This window comes from Hypanus sabinus, chromosome 11 (assembly GCF_030144855.1).
Source record: "Hypanus sabinus isolate sHypSab1 chromosome 11, sHypSab1.hap1, whole genome shotgun sequence".
Classification (NCBI taxonomy): Eukaryota; Metazoa; Chordata; class Chondrichthyes; order Myliobatiformes; family Dasyatidae; genus Hypanus; species Hypanus sabinus.
Genome location: NC_082716.1, coordinates 69,640,138 through 69,656,974, shown reverse-complemented (window position 1 = coordinate 69,656,974; position 16,837 = coordinate 69,640,138). Strand labels below are relative to the sequence as shown.

Genomic DNA, 16,837 nt, shown 5'->3' with positions numbered 1-16,837 from the left:
CCTCGGGGTCCATTTCCTCACTGGATCTTCACCTCAATAGCCAATCCAATGTGATTCTTGGCAGTGAGAAACAAACACAGCAGGTAACAGAAACATCATCACTTTACATGTTTTTCCACTTGGGGAAGCTGAGGTAAAATAGCTCACAAAGTAAGCAGTCATCTCTAAATTAACTTTAACAGACCATGCATCTTATTACCTCATGTTGCACAGTATTTACACAATGCATAAATTAACTCACAGCAGGAAGTACATTTTTTTAAATTCATAACAAAATGGTTTTCCTTGTACTCATTATAGAAATTATAATTCCATGGTTGACAGTCAGCCTCATTATACGTGGTTCAAAATACTTTACAGTGTTTTACCAAACACTAAAATTATCTTCAATCTCAACCTCATCTGTACTCACATTTTCACATAAACCACTTTCCAGTGTGTGGTAATTAGAAGCACACATCCATCTATTAATAGACACAAGAGATCCTGCAGATGCTGGAAATCCAGAGTAACACACACAAAATGCTGAAGGAACTCAGCAGGCCAGGCAGCATCTATGGTGAGGAATAAACAGTCGATACTTTGGGCTGAAACCACATAGCCCAGGTTTGCCTATTATTCAAACGACATCCTATCGAAGTATTGACTCAGCCTAAAAGTTCCATGTTTGTTTTAAATCTATTGACTATGAATTACTTGATGGATTTGGAACAGTGTTTGCATCTGTAGAACTAGAATCAAAGAATTGCACTTTCTTAACAACTCACTGATTTCCTACACAAAACAAACTTTTCAGAAAAGTCAATACTATATTAATTGGAAGAAATATAACTTCAAAACGAAAAAATCTGCAGATGCCGGAAATCAAAGTAACACATATAAAATACTGGAGAAACTCAGCAGGCCAGACAACATCTATGGAAAAGGGTAAACAGTTGACGCTTCATGCCGAGAAACTATTCACTCTTTTCAATAGATGCTACCGGGCTGCTGAGTTCTCCCAGCACTTTATGTGCACAACTGAGGATGAATACTTGGAAAAGATTTGGATACAGAAATTTAGATTATTTCAGAAAGTGTGGGAAAGCAACATTTGCTTCTATATACACTACTCAGATATCAAGTCCATAATAAACTATTTTTATGTTGGGAAAAACACCTTCCCTTGGAATTTTTCCATAAAATCAAAATCACCAATCATGAGTAAGGAAAGCCTAATGGCGCACCTATTAGGACAAATGCCTCACAGACCTTGCCGTAAAGCTGTGTGGATTTGGCACATTTCCTCTATGAGCCAATATGGTTTCTTCCAGTATTTCACTTTTTTCCCACATCCCAAAGGTTGGCAGGTTAACGGCCACTGTAAAGTGCTCCCAGTGTGTTAGTGAATGGCAAAATCTGCAGGGTAGGGGGAGCGGATGAGATTGTAGGGTGAATAAAAAGTGGTGTTACTATGGGACATGAGTAAGCTATCGACTTGGCAGGTGGTCTCAGCAGGCAGCTTCTGCACCTCTTTATGACTCTCAAACAGTGTGAATGTCCAAGCATCACTGCTGCACCATTAAGAATAACTAACAAAATAACTCAACAAAAAATACAGAACCTAAAACAAACCAGTAAGTAAATCTTTTCTCATCGCAAATACTGTCAGTACTTTGGACCTCATTTAACATTGACCCATTTAATTTTCCACTGAACTTTACGTGTCAGTAATGGCAATTTTGGTCTTAAGCAATGCCAGAAACAGCAGTAGACTTAACCATGCAGAAAAGTAGTGCAATATTTTTATGGACCAAGGACACCTAAGTCATGGCTTTTTCTAATTCTAATTAAGCTTAAGTGTGTTCGTTCAAATAATGAATAGATTTTTTTCTTAAGTTTTGAATCAGTTTACAGGCACTAATTAGCAAAGCCCAAAGTAGAATGGCAACTCAAGGCAGAAAAAGACAAAAACCCATTTAAGTTACAAACAGTAATGAATTTTTAAATATTTTGATGCACAGATAATTTTTTTCTAACTGATCAAAATTAAGAAACTCAGTTTAGCAATTCTGCTCTCTCACATTAGTGCCATTTGATCTGGAACATATACCCACTTCCCCCACCCCCACCTCTCTTTGCCATAGGTTGGAAGATGATGCTTTTATTTTGCTAAGAACAAACACAGAAAAGTTATGCACATGGGCAATTCAGCTGGAAAGAATTAATTCATTAAACTACTGGGTTAGTACCAAGCAACCATATTTTTTTGCTTATATCATTTAAATGTCAGGAAACTGCATGATCCAGGCTGTAAAGGAAACAGTACCTGGAACATGCCTACTTGGCATATACACAAACTCTTTATTTGTGCACAACATAAAACTAGTCGTAACAGTGGAAGTTGATGTAAACAGCTAGAAATAGCAGTTCACATCTTGTGCACTTTGTTCAAGCCATCTGGATGTTCCATTGTGTTTGGTCAGCACCGACTGTCAAAATCTGACAGTTGATATATGTTCAGTTCAAGTAAACTGCCGCAGCCTGCTCTTGGGACCCCACGCTTAAATTTTCAGTGTTTTGTGGAAATTTCTGTCAGATTGGAACAGAGTTGTCTGTATCCTCTGTGGCAGCCCTCCAAATTCCTCAGGCATTTTACTGGAGCAGTGTTCTGCTTTCATACTTTGTAGGTTATGAAAACTATGCCAAAGTTCTTGCGAGCAGCTGGACGAGTGTCAGCTGACAGGAATGATTTTTCAATATGCACTACAGAATAAAGAGAAAGCTTGCTCCTGTGGGAATTGAAGTTGTGTATGTTTGACAAGAAAGTCATCTAACACATGAGCCGCTTGGAATAAGTCACACGATTGTTGTTGGCTATTCTTCTGTCTCTGCTGCACAGAGGAATGACAAGGAAGACTTTACACAAATACCTAACAAACAGGTATTTACTGATAACTACACAAACGCATAGATCAGGCTCCACATTGCTGTGAGCCTAGACTTAAAGAATTTGATCCCAATCTCCAATTTGACTGTTCAATAATTGTTCACCATCTTCAGTAAACTCAACCTCTTCTCATTTCTGAAACAGACTGACAGTGACATAACTCATTTTAGATACTGAAATAAATCTTCCCATTCATTTGATTCTGTATATATGCTACCCGATTTTGATCTTTGTGCTTTATGTGACAGGAGGTGCAAAGTTTTGCTGTGACATTTTTATATAATCACCTGGACCACATCCAGTGATTTGATGGGGAAGCTCCAAATCCTCTTGAAATTGAAAACAAATCTCTCAACCAGTGCTGTAAGTAAAACCCAGGGAAAAAATATTCAGAAATCCATGACAAAAAGAGTACCTGATTAACTTATTTCAAAATATAAACTACCAGAGGTGGGGGGGGGGGGGAGAAGTATTATGTATTGGAGATGGAAGTCCAAGTGATAAATCCTTCAAGGAGATAGTTAAGGCTGGCAACTTTACTGTTGAATGGTCATTGGGTGAGTAAAGGGAAAAGAGGTGGGTCCAGATTCGCCACCTGGAGTTTATGAACAGCATTCCCTGCTCTGCTTTTGTTTCAGATCCTTAAGACCGAATTTGCTGATGGGGAACATCCTGGTCCAACAAGCAAGGTTCTATCTGTCGTCAGTTCCTCTGTCAGTATAATCAGGTCACGTCGGCAAGCCAGAACAAGCACTGTCCATCCACAAAACTCCTGGAAGAAGATCCTACACCATGCTGCCCCGAATTTGTTGCCTAATTTTTGTTTGGAATTGGAATTGATTTATTATTGTCACATGTACTGACATTCAGTGTAAAGCTTGTCTTACATACTGTTCATACAGATCAAATCATTAAACAGTACACTGAGGTAGGACAAGGTAAAGCAATGACAAAATGCAGAAAAAATAGTGTAACAGCTGCAGAGAAAATGCAATGCAGGTAAACGATAAAATGCAAAATCATAATGGGATAGATTGTGAGGTCAACAGTCTACCCTACTGCACTAGGGAATGATTCAAGAGTCTTATAACAGCAGATTAGAAGCTCTCCTTGAGCCTGTTCTTGAGAGAATATCTGTGGTTGGTAGGGTCTTTGACTATACTGACTACTTTACTGAGGCAATGAGAAATATAGACAGAGTCCAAGAGAGAGGGGACTGGTTTTTGTGATGGGCACAATTCTGTGTAGTTATTCCATTGTTACCATTAAGATATAATGCTATAAAATTCAAGAATTAGTGAATTTAAATTCCCCAATCTCTCAATCAAAGTTTCTGGCCTTTTTATTTACCCAGCCCAGTAAATCGACAACTTTATTACTGTACTGCTGTTGCAGAGTCTACAAGTGCCTAGAAATTGGTTAGTATATGCAATGATCTGCATTAGCAGAAGTTGAATGAACATTTTTGTTGAGGGCACAACTCCGGAAAAGCCCAAGATGCATGACCATGATGTTTATGTTGTTTGGCAAATAAATAGTCCTGTCTTGTAACTTCACTAATTTGATGTGTCATTCCGATTTGTCAATGGAATAACTGGTGCTGACTTGCCCCTCCTGCTCTCCTCATTGATTGTTGATGATGGTCACGTGGTGGGTCTGCCAGGTCATGAGTTTGCAGACTGAGGTTGATTACAGATCTGCTGCTGGTCCACAGTGCTTCATCGATGGCCACTCCTGAGCTACCAGAACTGTTTGCAGTTTCCCATAATTATCATGGAGACAGTGCCATATGACATGGTGAAATTTATATTTGCCTTGTGAAAATGGAGTATCTGCTCCACAAGGTCTATGTTTCTTAGGCACGCCATCCACTACTATTCACTCACATCACCAGTACATAGTTGTAGCAGTTTGTATGATCTACAGGATGCACTGCAGCAACATACCAAGGTACATAGACAGCACTTTACAAGTCCATTACCTCTATCTTTTGTTGCCTAACTTAAATGCATGTGTGCCAAGTACTGTATGTGTAGTTTGTAAATTTAATAAGCATTTTAACAATATCAAAGGCTTCTGTTGAGGAAGTAGGGACAATGATTAAAGGACAGAGATTGAAGAAGGAAAGTGAAATATTGAGAAGCTGGGAGCTTGAACTTACTGCCTGAAAGGGTGGGGAGGCATATTAATTTGGAAAGAAAATATATGCTGCCTTAGAAGAGAAAGAGTGAGAGGGGGACTGAATGAGTTTGTCTTTCAAAGAACCAACACAGGCATGATGGGCATGCTGCACGTTGGTGCGTTTCTACAAACCTAATGCAATCCAAGCCATTACCAACCAGATGGAAAAAATAGTGGTTTGGTGGTGAGCTGCTAGTTTTGAAATTGTGCAATGTAATATCTAGTGGGAAACTAAGAGGCATAAAAGGATAAAACAGTGAAGTTACTGTACTTAAAGGCTTTAATAAGACTATATTTAACTATCAGTATAATTGCATTCTTGGAGTTCCAAATGGAACTAATGCTTTTGTTTACCGGGAATCACAGTTTTATAAATCCATGATCAGCTGATAATCGATCTTGCAGCTATTATTTGCAGGGAGCCAATTTTAAGGCTTTCCAACTCTACTTTCCCTCCCCCATGGCTATTTGGATTGAATGCCCTAAAATCACTGTTGATTTAATTTCAGAACAATCATTTGAAGGTCATTCTTTCTTCCCAATTTTTCCATTACAAGATACTTATTAATCTCTTACTAACAGACTGGGACATCTATATCATGGATTCCATACCAGCGCCATCAACACAAGGGTGAAGTTGACAGTTCTCCTTCTATGTCCATCCCAGAAAATTCTACAGCAGCTGTAAATTACTAAAGCTGTGTATTTAAGGGAATGCTTGCTGGAAAGTGCATGTTTGAACAGTTCAAGCAATTAAAGGTGATATTTGCATTAACTGTTCTTTATCAGATCAATAAACGGGAGCAGGGCATAAGCCTTTGAAATAAAAACACTATGCATTAAACCTGCACTAAATCTTGGAAAGCAATTTTTTTTTATTAAAGTTCCTACTACCTGTGATCGACAATACAATAGAAGACTTATATTCAGAATTTTGTACTACCTTCTCTGGAAATGTAAAGTTAAAATCTAAATTTTTATATGTACTGGGAATATGAAAAGATGAGAAATCTATGTAATTATCTTTAATATTTTTATCATAATTCATGATTGTAACAACATTCATTTTATGTAATAATCTTTAAACCTCCCATCAAACAAGGGTGGATCATTAACCAAGGAAAAGGAAACACACTGAAGCATGTCATTACATATTTACAGTAAAGATGCATTTTAGCAAATACCAACCAAATCTATATGACACTAAGTAAATACCTGTAACAAAAATTAAATGATAATTTAAAGACAAGTTGATTTTTCATCAAAGATAAAGAAATTAATAATATATAAATTGTGAAGATAATAATTTTGTTGATGAAGTTGTTATTTTCTCTGGTGCCCTATTCATTATGTAAAGTTAAAAATGTACTGTGCATCGGTACTGCTTGCATTCCTTAATGATCTTCTGCACCTGCTCATCTGGTACATTTTTAATTAACACTCTAAGGAGGTTTGTCAGTAGTAATCAAAAACATTGTCACTTATAAAGCTGTGGCAAAAAAATCAATAGTTTTTCATCAGAAAAGGTTATTTCTGGCATAAGTGAACCATTTAATTGCTTCATTCAAATAAACAAAACTCCATACTTTAATGACTCGATTCTATGAATCAATACAGTCATACATTTTATTAAGCAGCAACATATAGGAAGGTATTTTAAGGCCTTCTAATCAAGGCAGAAGCATGTTCCTTATTTTCATTTCCTTGGTAACTGCAATATGTTTCAAACCCTTTGCCGGCCCATGATTTATACACAGGAATTGACTCCCATGGCAGTAACACAGTGATGGGTGACTAGTTCTCAACAGTAACCTACCGGCACTTGACAAAGTGCCTGAAGCAGAATGAATTCACTTCTTTTTTCCTCACTCATCAACAGGCTCTGCCCTGACCCCACCCCTCCCCCCCCCCCATCCTGACGGATGTGACAGGGTCTTGTCATTTTTGACTGAGAAAACTGACTACTGAGGCTTCTTTTTCCAGCCCCCAGTTCCGTTTCATGTTCACCTTCTTCAAAGTGGAACTAGGAACACAAAAGGATTTTCACCGCTAACATAACATTTATGGATAGTTTGAAACAATGACACTGAGCTGCAACTCCCGACAAAAAAAAATAAAGAAGAGCATTAACTTTCAATTCTCCTACAGGCATTGCTTCACAGCTCATGGCTATTGCTTTTTTCAATTTCTCCCCAGAGAGTCAGGAGTTATTACCCCTGTCGATGGAGGAGAAAGGGATGTTATTCCCCTGTCACCCACCCAACTCTGGCATATTCCCTTTCCTGATCTATAGCCTTCCACAGAGAAAGAGTCTGACATGCTGTTAGTTCTCAACTATGTCAGATTCATCTACCTGTATGGCTGGAATTATTTTACAGAGCCCGAGTGGCACAATGTCACAGGAGTCAAGATGAAAAAGAATTTCAAAACAGATATGGTGTGAAAGACACGAGGCACACAGAAACAACTACCACGTTAGGTATTAAGAACAACTATGTTAAACAAGAAGCCTCCATTGTATTGAGCAAAGCTACATGTCTTTTGCCTTGTTCTAGTCTACAGAAAGTAAATAAATCAGTGTTTTGCATTTGAACTGTTTTGCATTTGAACTGCTGAAAGCAGCACCAATAATTCTGATTAATTATGGTTTTAAATACTGCTAGAAGAAAATAAAGATAACTTCTGTGGACAGCAGGTGTACTTTATAGTGTGTCTCCAAATTATCGATTTCACTGGAATGACAGCCCTGATTAGGTTGTGCCTTCATGTGCTTCACATGCAAAGAAAGCATGGCAGAACACTGAGATGGATCTTTCTGGCTGGATTTGGCATTTCCCATTGGAATCACTGGAGTTTTGCTGTGTAAATTAAAGTCTTTGACTTCTACGCATGCCTTATCCAACGAGGAAGACCATAACATATTGAGTGACCGATCATATTACATCTGACAGTAAGCTCCAATCAGAATCAGCATCAGTTCTGGATACCTCATGCACTTCACTGCGGATTCTAGCCTTACTGACAGTAATATCAATTAAATTATTTAAATTTGATGTTTTTAATTATTTCAAAGTTTTTATGTACCATTAAATGAATGTGTTACTTTTCTTTAAATCAGCTATTCAATTTTATTTTTTTAAATGTCCGTGCCAGTCATTGTGAGACTGCTAATATACTCGATGTTTTTGACAGTAGACAAAGCACCGAACTACCTTTGCCTTCTTTTAAGAATGTCAGCTGCATTATAGATGGGGCCTCTGCTCTGGTCCACGTCAAGCCTGGTTGTCATCTGAACCTCACCCCCCAATTCCAGGGATGTCCACATCCGTCTGCGCTGGCTGCAATGTTCCAGGCAGTGATTCCAGCTGATGGGCAGTTCCAGCACCATCTGACCCTTTGATAGTTTATTTTCCACACGTTATAAATGAAAATTTAACTTCTCAAACTTTTTACTAAGATTCAGAAATTATGTACATCTATGCTAAACTATCAATATCATTCTGTGGCCACTTATAAACAAGTACTGTATTTAAAGTTTCCGGTCTAAGAAAGAGCAGATCCACAGAAAATCTAGGTACCATGGAAACTAATCAAATCTTTGAAACTGATGTGTATCATACTAGCATTGCATCAGAAGAGTTGGCATTCTCTTGGTCAGTCTGTACATCCACCGGTTGAGCGGTTCTGATACTGCAACTTTCACTTTGACAATGACTACACAATAAATAACCCATCTCAGTTTGGGATAGTGTTAAAAATATAACAGTTTCAGATTGTAACATTTCCAAATAAGACTTCTAAATCCTGTACCACATACACAAGATATCAGAATACTTGTAAACTTCTTAGTCAAATAATCTCTGTGTTGGTTTCAAGGATTTGGAGAAGTTTATTTACTGTGAGTACAAGCCACTGACTTTCAATTCTCCCTTCTGTACAATTCAGGCATATTCCCAGTGTTGCTGCAGGTAACCTTTATGTTTGAATTAAACACACTATTACACAAAGCTGAAGAGCATACTGGAAATGGCGTGAATGTGGCACTTTTGGAAGTACAGTGGTCACGACACACTTTATTTACTGTAATTGAGTTGCAATTTACGCCAGAGTTAGAGAACACCAGCTGTTAAATGGTTGACAAAGAGGGGAAGTTTAAAGCTAGTTTAGATTTAAGATTAACAGTCCCCTTAGGAAACTGAATCTGATGTCAAACATTTTTTTTTTATTTAGCTGTATTGTTTGTTGCAGTACTTGTCATTCCTGAGGATTCTTCTAAATTAAACTACACCCAGGGCGTTCACCCATGGTATGAGTGATCAATATCATACTGTATTTTTGTTAACAATTATGCATTCTGAAAAATAATTTAATTTTTTTTGTGCTTGGAAGAATGGATTTGAAATGCAGCTACATAGAGAATGGAGCAAGCTGTTCAAAGGATGCATGACAAATAGCCATCAGGATGAGCCCATGTGCAATGCCTAGGATTAGGGGCTCCATTTATGTTCATTCTCTTTTAATCTGTACTTGCAAATAATTGAAGATGAAATCTCACACAATTAATCTATATAAAGTCATACGCTTTTTCAGTCATAAGAAAATCAAGCAAAATCTTCAGAGCTTTGGAGTGAAATTACTGTTAAGAGGTCCTGGCTATCTGTAGCATTATCCTACTGGGAGGGGAGATTGAAACAGAGAGCTGTTTTGCAGTTCCTAATGGATAAAAATGGTTAAAGATCCCGTGCCACAATGCAAAGACGAGAGGGAGCTCTCTCAGGTCCTACAGAAGATTCCTCCCTACTACCGCCACCAAAATAAGCAACATGGTAAATCATGTAACTGCTGTTTCTAGAATCCCGCTGATTATAAAGTGCTGCCAGATTTCCCTCGAAAGCAAGTCATGTTTTTTAACAGAACTACGATGCATTAGAAATAAAAGTCTTGCTTTGACTGTCTGTACCTGACATAAAATTTCTAAAGGCCCGCAGAATTCTCTGAGTGATAAATTATTTATGCTTATACTCAGAATCAGATCTTTGCTTATTAGCATAAAAATCAACCTTTTTGAATAAGAGTTTAAAACATAGTTCAACATGCCTTCTCAATTACAGGGGAAGGAACTGTTTTCCAATCATGTTTCAGAGCCTGGATCCTCTAATTACACCAACACAGCTGAGCTAAATAGTCTTGTTAGATCTGTATTCTTCACATTATTTTAAAAATCTGAATTATATCCTCACTTTATTTATGCCGAAGAAACTAAGCTGCAAATGCTTGGATCATTCTGACCAGTTTCCCTGAACATTGTCCAACAAGGAAAGAGCCTGCAGCTACGTCATGCCTAGTTTTCATCCCAAGTCCTTCAAAAGTACTTTACAGCCAGTAGTTTTGAAGTCCTGTCAAGGTAATGATGCCAGAAGTGTGGCCCATGCTTGGCTGCAAGGAGGCCTTCACATGCACTCACTATCTATTCCCCGCTGCTTATCACTTATCTGGTGCTAATCCACAAGGTCATACTTGCTGGACCTGATCAGTGAGGTCACCTAACATAATCAGATGTTATGGATGGACTGCGCAAGCCCAACCCACAAACTGCTGAGGGACTCTGACACCAAATGGAGCCACGACCACAGTATCACTGTCTGCCTCAACTTTCAATCATTTGGAACACTTCTGAATGCAGAAGAAATGTTGAGAAAGGAATAATAACTTATTTTAAAACACTTAAAGCTACCTATTGCAAACACAAATCATTTGAAGAAGTTCAATTGAGCTTATTCTTGCCTCTCTTCCTTATGATGTAATAGTTCCACTAAAATAAATAGGCTCACAGATTCTACAATGGGTCTAATATTAACCAACACACTGAATAAAGAATCTCAGGAAGCTCACATTCAATCGAGGCACTCAATGAACTGACATCTGACTTGCTTGGTGGCTGCAATCCATCAGCAAGTTTGCAACTTCCATATATGGAAGAAGGCAACACCTAAATCCCAAAGAGTTCTCCAAGGATCTGCCAGCAAATTATAGCAGGATTCAGGCAGCGACTTTCAAAGCAGCCACTCATAACTACAAACAGAGATGAATCTCCAGCTCCAGTTGAAACTGATCTCAAATTCACCACTTGGAAGGGAGGGGTGGAACCAGGTCTGACAGTAACTTTCAGAAGGAAATTGGACAATAACTGAAAAATGAAATAAAATCTGCAGAGCTACAGGAAGAAAGAAGGGAAGTGGACTCACTGTGTCACTCTTTCAATTCAATAGTTCCATTTAATATCAGAGAATGTATATAATATACAACTTGAAATTCTTATTCTCCACAGACATCCTCAAAACAGAGGGGGGAAATCCAAAGAATGAATAACGGAAAAAACATAAGAATCCCAAAGCCCCCTGCTCCCTCCCATGCACACGCAGCAGCAAGCAATATCAACTCTTCCCCCCCCCCCACCAACTTATTCTAGCATAAAGTATCAGCATTCCCACCACCTGCCACCAAGCAACAGCAAAGCCCCCAAAGAGAGACCACGGTCTACAGTCCATCAAAAACTAACTGTTCTGTCCAACATTTCGACATCCACAGGCACTTTCTCTTACTAACAAGGGAGAGGCAGATATCGCTCCTTCCACAGCGACAGAGGAGACTGCAGTCGCTATTTCAATGTTACAGTCAATCTGAAGAATTGCCTTTCTTAATTTTGAGTTTCATAACTGGAGAATTGGCAAAACAATTACCAAGTGCAAAGCCCTCCGACAGCTTCAATATTCCAGCTTTCGCTACATTTCAGTATGCGATACTGGCAAGAACTTGTGTCCAAGCACATTGTTACAATAATCTGAATAGTCTCAGCTACAATTCACAATGTTAAGAAATCTGTCTCCACATTTGCTAGCCTAATGGAAAATACCATCACCATAACTTCCGCCACCTCCAACGGGATCCCAATACCAAGCACATCTTTCCTTCCCCCCCCCCCCACTTTCTGCAGGGATCACTCCCTACGCGACTCCCTTGTCTATTCATCCCCCCCCCCTCATCCCTTCCCACCGATCTCCCTCCTGGCACTTATCCTTGCAAGTGGAACAAGTGCTACACCTGTCCTTACACTTCCTCCCTCACCACCATTCAGGGCCCCAGACAGTCCTTCCAGGTGAGGCGACACTTCACTTGTGAGTCGGCTGGTGTGGTATACTGCGTCCGGTGCTCCCGGTGTGGCCTTTTATATATTGGTGAGACCCGACGCAGACTGGGAGACCGTTTCACTGAACACCTACGCTCGGTCCACCAGAGAAAGCAGGATCTCCTAGTGGCCACACATTTTAATTCCACTTCCCATTCCCATTCTGATATGTCTATCCATGGCCTCCTCTACTGTCAAGATGAAGCCACACTCAGGTTGGAGGAACAACACCTTATACACCGGCTGGGTAGCCTCCAACCTGATGGCATGAATATTGACTTCTCTAACTTCCGTTAATGCCCCTCCTCCCCTCCTTACCCCATCCCTGATTTTTTTTTTGTTTTTCCCCCCTCCTTTTTTTCCTCTCTCTGCCCATCATTCTGCCTGTTCTCCATCTCCCTCTGGTGCTCCCCTCCCCCTTTCTCTCTCCCTAGGCCTCCCATCCCATGATCCTTTCCGTTCTCCAGCTCTGTATCCCTTTTGCCAATCACCTTTCTGGCTCTCAGCTTCACCTCACCCCCTCCCGTCTTCTTCTATCATTTTGTATTTTCCCCTCCAGCTCCTACTTTCAAATCTCTATCTTTCCTCTCAGTTAGTCCTGATGAAGGGTCTGGGCCCGAAACATTGACAGTGCTTCTCCCTATAGATGCTGCCTGGCCTGCTGTGTTCCACCAGCATTTTGTGTGTGTTGCTTGAATTTCCAGCATCTGCAGATTTCCTTGTGTATACCATCACTTTATTTACTTTTTTCCACTACAAGCTCAATAGTCAACCCGATCCTTCCCAAAGCAATATGCAAATCTTCCAATATAATTAATCATGAGATTGCACTTGGTACTTCAGAATCTATCCACCTTATATGTTTCCAGAACCTCTGTTACAACCTAACATAAGATGTGCTGAAATTTTATTCCTATCCAATTCTGTCACTTGATCACGTTGTTGGGGGAAGCACAGAGCTGGAAAGAATGAAATGAGTATTGGCTACCATAGTCCACTCAGAATGGCTGCCTTAACAGTGACCAGGAAAAATACCTGAGGCAGCCGCACATCAACTCTTTCAGCTGGAAACTGGCTCTTACGCTGGGAAAGTAAAGGATAGAAAAATGGGTTTCATTTTATTTTTGTAAATACTGTATTCTTCCCCCACACAACTCTGATAGGAGTACATCTGTCTCAGAACACCACAGAGCTCCTCTAGCTGTGCTATGTTCTCATTATGCAATTTTCTATACCACTGATATAATTCAAAACACATTCAACATTGTTCAAGCAGTTTTGTGCTGTGCACTGCAGTCTTAGAATTGGTTTCTTAAGGGAATTGATTAAACTCACATATAAACTGATGAAATGTGTAAAGTCTCAGATAATTGCCTTCCACACTATCATACATTTTAATAGCTATAAGCATAATGATCTTTGATCTTCCTGAGGAACTGCGCACATAGAATTGGACCCGTATTAAGTATTTTGGGGACCAGCTAGCATACATCATTTTTATGCCATGGGTGGAGCTGTCTATTGAGAAATGAGGGTATGCATTGTTGATGCCAACCAGATTTAAAGAACTGTGTTACTGCAACGAGCGATGTAGGCTGAAAGGGCAAATTGTTTATATTCAGAATGTGCAGAATTCTAGCCACAAATAGATTATTCAAAATTGCATATCACTATACCTTTAAATGTGCATACAAAGTTATTTTTATATAACTTTAGAATCAGAAGAGCAGAATCGGATTCAGGCTTATTATCACTGAGAATTTGTGGTAGCAGTACAGTGCAAGACATAAAAATTATTATAATTTACAAAATATGTAAATAGTGTAAAAGATGAATAACAATGTAGTAGTATTCATGAACCATTCAGAAGTCTGATTGTGGAGGGGAAGAAGTTATTGAGGCCCTAGACCTCCACCCTGGTGAGAACAGGACATGGGTGGCGAGGGTCTTTAATGATACCTTCCTTAGGCACTGCCTTTTGAAGATGCCCTCAATGGTGGGCAGGCTAGGGTGAATGATGGTGCTGGATGAGGCTGCAACCCTCTGCAGCTTTATCAATCCTGTGTATTGCAGCCTCTATACTGGGCCGTGAACCATTCAGAATGCTCTCCACAGTACATCTGTAGAAACTTGCTAGGGTCTTTGGTGACATACCAAATCTCCTCAAAGTCCTAATGAGCACAGCCATTGGCGTGCCTTCTTTATGGTTATATCAATATGATGGGCCCAGAGCAAATCCTCTGAGATGCTGACTTCCAGGAATTTGAAGCTACTCACCCTTTCCACAGCTGACCTCTCGGTGAGGACTGGCGTGTGTTCACCCAACCTCCCTTCCTTCAGTCTGCAAGTAATTCCTTGCTCTTGCTAATGTTAATTGCGAGGGTGGTGTTGCATCACCACTAAACCAGCCATTCTAACTCATGCCTCCTCAACACCATCTGATATTTTGCCAACAATGTGTCATTTGTGAATTCATAGCAGTGCCTAACCACACGGTCACGAGTGCAGAGAGAGTAGAGCAGTGGGCTAAGCAAGCTTCCTTGATGTGCACTTGTATTGATCGTCAGGGAGGAGAAGAGGTTATTACTGGTCAACATTGACTGCAGTCTCCTGATGAGGAAGTCAAGAATCCAGTTGTGGAAGGAGGGACAGAGGCCCAGGTTTTGAAGCTTGTTCACTAGTACTGAGCAAATGATGTTGTTGAATGCTGAACAGTAATCAATAAAACAGGTGTAGGTGTTATTCTCACTTTCAAAGGGCACAGAAAAGACTTTGAGCTCAGCAAGGAGTGAAGCGTAACTATCATTTATGTCTCATTTATCCTGCAGAATGCTGCGTTCATCCAGTTCCAAAAAATGACATCCTCATATTGAAACCAGTCAAACTCTGAGAGAAAATGCAACTAATTGAGAGTTGGGTTGGACGATGTCTGGGGATCGATATCAGAAGATGGCAGCACACATGGTCACAGTGGCCTCTTCAGCTCCAATCAACAGTAAAATTTCTTGTTCTGTTCATCTTTTCTATGGTCAAAAAACAGTACTGATCATAAAGAACACTAAAATCTGCAAGTTTACCTAGTAGCGAGCGGGATAACGAAGGTGCTCGGTAGTTACAATCTAACACGTGGAGCAGACCTTTGCACCACACTGTGGCCTGTGCTCCTGACGATTCTACTTGCTAACATCCAATCACTAGAAAATAAACTGCATTACCCGTGGCTGCATCTGAACCAGCGTGAAATGAGAGATTGCTGCACACTCTTGCCGACAGATACGTGGCTCCAGGTCAGCATTCCAGACTCGGCCTTCCAGCTGGAAGACCTAATCTCCTTTTGGGCTGGCAGAAATGCTACGACCTCCAGTACGACCCACAGAGGAGGTCTGTGTATCTACATTATTCTACGTTAATAAGAACTGGTGTGTGAACGCACTGGTAGTAACGGCCTACTGCTCACCACAGATGGGGATTTTAATGGTGAAGTACAGACCCTTCTAGTTATGGAGGGAGATGACTGCCATTGTGATTGACGCTGTTTACATCCCCCTGCCCCTGTGCTGCTGGGAAAGTGCTGCGGGAGCTCCACGGTGCCATCTGCAACCTCAAAGCCACTCACCACAATGATTTCTTCATTGTTGCTTGTGACTTCTATCATGCCAATTTAAATACAGACCTGTCAAAATTCTACTAGCATGTCGACTTTACAACCAGAAGTGGAAACACATTAGACGTGGTTTATACCAACATTCCCGGAGTCTACAAGTGAGCTCACCCACCACTCTGCCCTCACCTCACTTAGTCAGACCAGTACCCATTTGCCAATCCAGAGCACTGGTAAACCGTGTTAAGCCAGTTTGCAGGGACATCAGGAGCTGGCCTGAGGGTACCACCTCAGCTCTGCAGGACTGTTTTGACAGCACAGACTGGAGCATATTCAGGGAGGGGGCTACCTAAGATCGTCACGTCAACATTAATGAAAATGCAGGATCGGTGAATGGCTACATCGGAAAATGTGTTGAGGTCTTTACCGTGATTAAACAGCAGGGCAAACCAGAAACCACCGTTGACTGCAGAAGTCCGCGTACTGCTTAGGGGTTGGGACTCTGCCTTCAGATCGGAGAATAAGACGGCTCTGAGGTGAGCAACAACCGCTCTCTCTCGTGAGAGTACTCACAGATACCTTTGTGATACCAGGGACATGCAATACACGTGGCAAGGTACACAAACCACAACCGATAACAAGACCACCCTGCACGTCATTGACAGTGATACCTCCCGTCGTGATAGGCTGAATGGCTTCTGTGCACGATTTGATGCAGTGAATAATGTGACATCGAGAAACGTCCCCTCTCCTCTTGAGGAACAGGCACCCTATCTGGCCATGACTGAGGTGACAAGGATCCTACACAGGGTGAACCCACAAAAATCTGCGGGGCAAGACAACTTACCTCATCAGGTACTGAAGGATTGTGCAGACTGGCTAACAAATGTCTTAATGGACATCTTTAATATCTCTTTGCTATTGTCCACTGTCTCTGCAG

General features: G+C 40.5%; 1 protein-coding gene across 1 annotated transcript in view; it reads right to left on the bottom strand.

Moving 5' to 3' along the window:
- LOC132401501 (adhesion G-protein coupled receptor D2) overlaps window positions 1-16,837 on the bottom strand; it is a 312,379-nt gene that overhangs the window by 94,680 nt on the left and 200,862 nt on the right. The gene's annotated exons all lie outside the window — the stretch shown is intronic.